Genomic DNA, 8,003 nt, shown 5'->3' with positions numbered 1-8,003 from the left:
TTTAAAAAACAAGTAAAAGCTCTAAAGACAAAAAATTAACCGTGCATGCATTAATACGTTTATTTATTATTTTTCTTACAATTTAAATAAAATAAAATATTTTCTGTAAAAATAAGGAAAATGATAAATAAATATATTGATGCATATACAGTTGATTTTGTGTCTCTGAAATTTGTACTTGTTCTTCAAATTATCGATCTTGTTCTTGCACTGCTGTCATGTAGGACATTTCGTTAATTATTTAATTTTGACCTTACAGTGAGACTACATTGAAACTAAATGAAACTTTTTTAGACTCAAATAAGACATTTTAAACGTTAAAAACCAAAACAGAATTACGCCCAAACATAAGAAATTAATTTAATACTTTACCCTTAATTTTATTCAAGTTTGCTATAATTCAAGGTGAAGGAAGTCATTAGTAGGTAAATATTGAACAGGATGTAAAATTTGGAGCAATGATTATTGTATATGCATGGATAACTAATTATGTGATTATAGATTATTGTCATGGCATGCAAAAATTTCCACCGGAAACCCAAATATTGACAGAGTATCTAACATACCTCCCTCAACATCAGCTCTCAACCGACCCTATTAAGCTCTTACATAAGCTGCAATTTTGAAATCTTCACAAAGATCAAACACGAATCAATAAAATGCAGCAAACATGAATAAGTTCAAGCATTTGCTTTTCAGTTCAACCACTTCCAACATGGTAAAATGCGTTTGCAAAGGCGGGACTAGAAGAGTCAACATGAAAGCGTCAACAGTTTCAAGTATTTAACTATTTATAAATATAATTTAATTTTAAAGTAAAATAGTTTTACATGTGCATCTAATTACATAATATCATATAAATAAAAATAATTATTTTTTACATTAACCATGTGAATGGTTATTCAAAAGAACGAATATAATTGTACAATTATTTTAAACACTTTATACTATTAGTATATTAAAATTAAACTCTTAATAAATATTTTTCATATTTTAAGTTATGCAAATAGTTGACCAAACAAATTTCATCCTCCTCCCCGTCATAGATATTTTAGTTGAGGAAGACCATAATCATCATAGTTGTACCTGTATAAGGGTTGGCACCATGGTGGGATCAAATTCTTCAGTGGTCAATGGGGACACAAACACGGCCTACAACGAAGAAATTGTCACAAAGGCTTTCTACGTGATTTTTTACAACTTTGAAAACAAGTCAACTTCAGCCTCCTTTCATAGTCAACGTATAAATGACAAATTTTACGTGTAAACGACAAATAGGTCCCTAACTTTTTATCTCAAACACAAATAAATTTTCGAAAAATTAAAAATACAAAAGCATAATTCATTTTCTAAAATGCGAGACATATAAGTTTTTCCACGTAACCGATCAATTTGTCTTTATATATTTTGGATGAAGAAACTTAAATGTCTCGTATTTTAAAAAGTCATAGACGTTTCTGTATTTTCAATTAGTGAGTGATTTATGTGTCTTTGAATTAAAAAGTTAGGACCTATTTATCTTTTTCTCCAAATTGTACACTATCTATGTAAATCACCATGAGAAAATACCTTACCTGAGATTGAGAATATCAATGAATAAGCATAACAATATAAAATAGAATTTAATTTTTATGTACTATCAATGTCAGTATAAAACTATTTTACACGTGCATCCAACCACATAACATCACATTATTAAAAATAAATACTTTTATATTGACTGCGTGAATGGTTATCCAAAAAGAATGGTTGTGATTGCACTGTAAAATATTTTCAAAAATACTATTCGTACAGTAAAATTAGTCACCAAAATCAGCCACTAATCACTACAAGAAAAATGTAAAGAACCGTCAGATTTAGCGTCACGCATTAGCGGCGAGTTTTCCGTCAGATTTACCGTCGATATTGACAATAAATTCGTCACCCTAAAATATTACTGTCGGAGTTGACGTTCCGACGGTAACGTTGACGACAAAAATTGGAGGAAAAAATAAATTCTGACGTACTAGCTACCGTCGGATTTACCGGCGAATAGATCCGATGTTAAACCTTGTTTAGTGAAATGTTGCGTTTTGGTTACACATACCGCGTTACCGTCAGATGCCTGCAGCCGTTATAAAGGTCGTCATCGCTGCTGCTTGAAACTCCCCCGTTTCTGTTCTCTGTTTTTACCGCTACTACCCTACCGTCGTTGGAAGGGCCACCGCAGTCGCTACTCAAATTGCCCATTTCTATTTCAAGTTTTTTCTCTTCTCTCTTCTAATTAATTAGTTTAATTAGATTACTTTTTAGTTTAGTTGATTTTAGGTGGTTAGGAATTTTCATTGAACTTGTTTTTCATGCTATTTAATTTCTGCTCAATTAATCTTAATTTTATTTAGTTAGTTGATTTTTAGTAATTAGTTTGGGTAGATTAATTTCTATTGTAAATTGATTTTTGGTTGTTAAGTTAAATTAGGATAATTTAGTTAGATTGATAGGTTCTGATTTCTGCTCAATGTTTTTAGAATTATTATCTGAGATTGTCGATTCTTATTACTGAAATTATTTGAATTGGTCTGAATCATTAATTCTACATTTTACTGTTAATTTGGATGAATAATTGTTGCTGAATTTGTTTGAGTAATGCTTAACTGTTTTGATGATTCGCTGATTATTGTTGCTTAGTTAGAAAATTACTATTTTAATACTTATTTTGCTGATTCATATTGCTGCTAAAACTGCTGGTTTATGTTGATTAATTACAGCATTTTTCGGTATGCATTGCTAGTGATGTTTTATTATGGTTTTTTGTGCATTCGTGAGTTTGCATAGGATAATTTTTTGGATTGTTAGAATGCTTTGAAAGTTAGAATATTTTGAGAGTTAGAATGCTTTGTTAGAATGCTATGAAAGTTAGAATACTTTGAAAAAAAAGATAGAATAAAGTTAGAATGGTTTGAAAGTCTAATTTAATTATTCTGAAACTAAAATACTATGTAATTTTCTTTTTTTTTCTATTTACTAAACTAAATCACTTTTCGATTTGTTATTTCTTGAGTTTCTTCTTATGTTATTATTTGTTGGTGTTTGTTATGTTTTTAATATTTTATTAATGTATTCTCTGTATAGACATGATGATAGGCAGCAGAGGTAGGTTGAGTGGGACACGTGGTCATGGCAGAGGATAAGCTTAGCTTCCACCTAATTCTCTAGGGCTGCCCAATCATCACCCTCTACCCCGGCTACCCTGTCGACTCCTGTGACGTCACAAGCAGTTCCATTGGAAAAGCAATTTATCATGATCACAAACTCGAACTAAGTGCCTCCTTCTACTACCCCTGCAGATGCAGTGATGACGTTGACAGAGCCTGCAGTGGGTGATATCTCCAATGTCCCCGAGTAGGATGCCCCTCCACCACCGCCCGCCATCCAACTGAGGATTTGGCTTGATGACATGCAGCCGTGAGTTCAATTTTTTAATATGAAGTTTGTTTATCTTAAGTTTATTTATCTTAAGTTTGTTCATCTTATTTGATTGTTAATGTGTGGTTTGTCCTTTGAAAGGTTTGTACCAAACCCCACAATGCTTGCACACAGGAGATATCTGAGGTCATTAAATCCATGTACGACCATTCGTAGTCGACCTACACGCAAATCTCAACTGAGACCAGAGAGTGCTGATTTCAGAAGTGGGTGGTAAAAACCCAAATTGGTTAGAATTAATTTACTGTATTTGAAATGTATTTTATGCCAACTAACTAATATTGGTGAATCACTTTGTGCAGTTGAAATTCATATGGGATGCGGAGCATAACCTCATGATCTGGAAGATCTACAACCACCGGACAGCCAAATGTTTTCATCAGATGAGCGATGTTCGTCAAAGACCACCTGGCGAAGTGGATCCGCCTAAACATCAAGTGTGATCCGGAGGCTTATTTTAGAGATAACGGGGGGTTCAAGTGTTGCCGTCTGACGAACATCGCCAACAGGGATTCGCCCAGGTTGTCAAGGTATATGGGTGGGTCGACGACCTTCATGAAAACGAAGATGAGACTGGTAAGAATTTTAGCATTGTTTTATGTCATAGTAGTTACTTGAATTAGTTAGTGGAGTTTAGGGTGTTTAATTTTCTTTTTCATTATCAAGTTACTTAAGTAGTTAATAGAATTTAGGGTATTTAATTTTCAATTTTAGTGGATTTAGGTGGTTAGGATAAATTAGAATATCATAGGTTAAATTAGACTCTGAGATTGTTGGGAAATGTTGAATTATTTAACTGTTTGCTGATTCTTGCTATTGAAATTGTTTGAAAAATGCTTGACTGTGAAAATAATGATAATTTAGTTTGGATAGAACCTTTCAAGGGTGGTTAAATCCAACTTTCAGGGGAGACTCTGTCAAAATTTTTATAAGATTTTCTGTGAATTCGAAAAATTAAAATTATATTTTCAAAATTAGAATTAAGATTTCCTTCTTCATAAATATTTGTCTATCGTTGTTTAATTTATTCATTTATTTTATTGTTTGGTTGATATATTAATTTGTAGTCTAAGTCATTAGATCGTAAGGCGACACTGGCGGAGACCTTCACATATACGCATATTTTGAAGGTAAATAAGGAGAGATGTACTGACGAGCAGTCGGTGGCCCATTATGTAAGTTTAAATTAATCCTAAATTTTAGCTTTATTTGGTTTAAAGTTAATTATTTAACTATTATCCTAATCACAACCAACGCGTGTGCCGCAGGAGGAGTATCAGCAGAGGTTGAAGGCTGTGACCAGCAATTTCAGCCGCCTAGTAGTGGAGCAGACAAAGCTAGCTCCGAGACCTTAGTTGTTGATCTTGACAGGATTTGGCGTGAGACCGCCTCTGAACCCCACAAGAAAAGCCGCTTCGGATTGGGTTTGTTGTTCACCAATGGCCTCTGCTCTTCTGTGTTGTCGGCTTTCTCTGCCTCTGCCACTAGCCCTACTGATCCCCAGGAAATTATCGACCTGAGGAAGGAGGTGCAGAAGCTAACACAGGAGCTTTACCAGCAGCAGGAGCAGTCTAAGCAGAGGTATTGAGAGATTCTTGCATGCGTTGCTGCCAGTTCAGACTTGACGGAGAAGCTGGAGCAGCTCCAACAGTTGCAACAGCAAATAGAGGAGTATAGCCAGCAGATGCACGCCGGAGATAATAGTGCTGCTGGTTGGTCACCGACGGCAGCACCTATTCCGCCGCCTCAGCAGGGGGACCACGACTTTGCCGCTACCGCTGATGATAATAATTATTACGATCTGTAGGGATTAGGGTTTTATGCATTTTTGTTAGTTTAAGGTACGTTACTATACTTCTATGACATTTTATTGTATTCATACAAGTTATTTTTATTAAAATAATTTGTTGATTTATGCTAATTTTAGAATATTGGTAACAATTTTTTAACAAGAGTTTTAATATGATTTGACTGTTAATTGTGGCTAACTTGTGCTAACAAAAATAAAAAAATAAAAACCCTACCGGCGGAGGTACTGTCGAATTAATCTGACGGTAATCATCAACTCAGGCTCAACAATCCATTGAAAACATCGACAAAAAATTTGCTGATAATTAGCGTCGGATGAAAAAATTCTGCCAGTAAGGGATTTTCAATTCCGTTTATACCGTCAGATACATGACAACGGTAAATCCGATGGTAATCTATTTAGCGGCAGATTTATTTGATTAATCTGACGGTAAATCTGGCGGTAATCAGTATTATGCTTGTACTAAATGTATTTGTGTATAAGTATATAGGTGGTTTAATTTATTTTTAATGTGTATTTAATTATTTATATTTCAACATGTATTTTATACTGGTGGCTGATTTTGGTGACTAATTTTAGTATACACATAACATAATCAAAATATTTTACACTGTCATTACATCAAAACTAATTTAAATGTTCAAGTTAATATCTTAGATAACAGATGAAATTTCAGTACTGGAATGAAATATAAAATGAAATTAAGTTACTATTATATGTTTTGAGATAAGAAATAGGAAACAAAATTAAGTTACTATAATATATTTTGAGATAATTGGGTTGAACTCATTTGGAAGGGCAAAGATTTGACATTGTTCTGGCATTTGTGGTTACTTGATTGTGAGTGTAAAATACTAAAATGAAATATTTTGTTGGGCCATCGTGAAATAATATATTCAATTAAAATCTTAAAGTATCAAGTTAATAGATTTCTATCGAAGAAATTTCGGAGAAGATAAGTGAAAGAACAAAAGATGAAAACACACCACATTTTGGGGTAAAACTAGGTTAAGTGATTTGCTAGAGACCTGTAACTTGGCCTGCATTCAGCCTAACGCCTGTCATAAAATAGTTTCAGATCCAAGCTAATTTAAAAGTCTAACTCGGTTAATAGACCAGGTGTAGACTCACGAAATAGCTTAACAAATCTGTCAGCTCTGTCTGAGTCTATTAAAATATAAATAAATACAAAAAATATATTTTTAGAGATTAAAAATTTTAAATTTTTATGCTATATTATTGTTCTTACAAGGATACTCTGTCCGATCTATACGTCGGTTCTCCGTTGACCTTGCTATGCCTGATAGCTTTGGCCGAATCGATGATATCCTCGTGAACCTGGACCCGAGCGTGGTACCAACAAAAAGGATTCCGACGTCCAAGTCAGTATGAAAATAAACTAAATAAAGAGTGTATGTGGTCACGGATATAGTTCCGAAGTATGTTGTTTTTGGGACGAAGTATTTTTCTCTTGTGTCCTTTCATTGATGGCTCAGCCCGTTTTATAGATCGGTTTATAGTCTCAATAGTCAGTTTCTTCCGAGATTTTGGTGACTGATCTTCTTCTGAGATTGTGGTGACTAATCTTCATCTGAGATTATGGGGACTGTTCTGTTGGGATGGAGCCGTTACGCCGAGGTATGACTCGATTTTATCCGAGATCCTAGGGGTACAGTACACAACCCCCAAGCTTAACTTGGTGTAGTTGCAGAAAGTTGAGCTTTTTGCTGGAGTTATACCTCGCCACTTTGAGGTAAAATACTGGAGCCGCCAAGCTCAATGTGCGTTTCAAGTTTGGGCTAAAATAAGTGGGTAAAAAAATAAAATTTAAAATGTTTTTCGAAAAAGGTTTTTGCTTTGTAAACTGGGCTGCAATAAATTTCAAGCTTAGCTATGATGGAACCGGACCGTTTTTTCATTTGGGCGCGTAATTGTTGCTGTTTTAACTCCCCACTAACATAGTGGGTTGTAATTAAACTTGTGCCATTTACGAAACATGACGTCAGTTTGCAAAAAGTTTGATAAGTGAGAAGACATGTTTTCCAGAGGTTAGTCTTCTCATCTTGTATCTGTCTTTTCATCTCCTCAGTGTTCTTTCCAATTCTTCTCCTCTGGTATTATCTGAAAAAATTGGTTAAAGAGAAAGAGAAAGAAAATGTGAAAGCCGTCGAAGTAAATAAGGAGAACCCTTATCATTGGATTCATGATAATGTGAAAACTCATGCTTCATCATATTGTGAATAAGAGTCGCTTCATGTTTTAGAGGCCCCAAGGTTTGTTAGGGGTGGTTCTGGATTTCGTATCGAGTTTCTCCCCTGTTCTAGTGAGGAGATGGTCTGTGAGAAGAGGAGGGATTGGGGTTACTTTTATATGTATGTTCCCTGTTTGACTGAGCTGCATGTAAGGGTTCTGTTTTTAATTTTGAGTGTAAAGTTTTGACCTAGTTGAACTGTGGCCCATCACAGGTGCATCCAAATTCATAGGCATTTTTGCGTGCGTTTGAGGTTCTAATGGGTTTTCTGAGGTCTCCCCTTTCGCTGAATGATTTCTTTTCTTTGTTTCAGTCTAAAGGGGTTCGTAAAGAGCTGTGGGTTTTTCTAAGTAACTTCCCTGGTCGCTCTCTCTTTTTGTTGTACAAATCTTCTTTTAAAAAATTTTAAGTCGATGTTTGTAAAGGTTCAATCTTTGGAATCTGTGTATCCCTTTTATTTGGATGACGAGATGATAG

The sequence above is a fragment of the Arachis duranensis genome, chromosome 5 (assembly GCF_000817695.3).
Source record: "Arachis duranensis cultivar V14167 chromosome 5, aradu.V14167.gnm2.J7QH, whole genome shotgun sequence".
NCBI classification, from domain to species: domain Eukaryota; kingdom Viridiplantae; phylum Streptophyta; class Magnoliopsida; order Fabales; family Fabaceae; genus Arachis; species Arachis duranensis.
Note: the sequence above shows the minus strand (reverse complement) of the source record.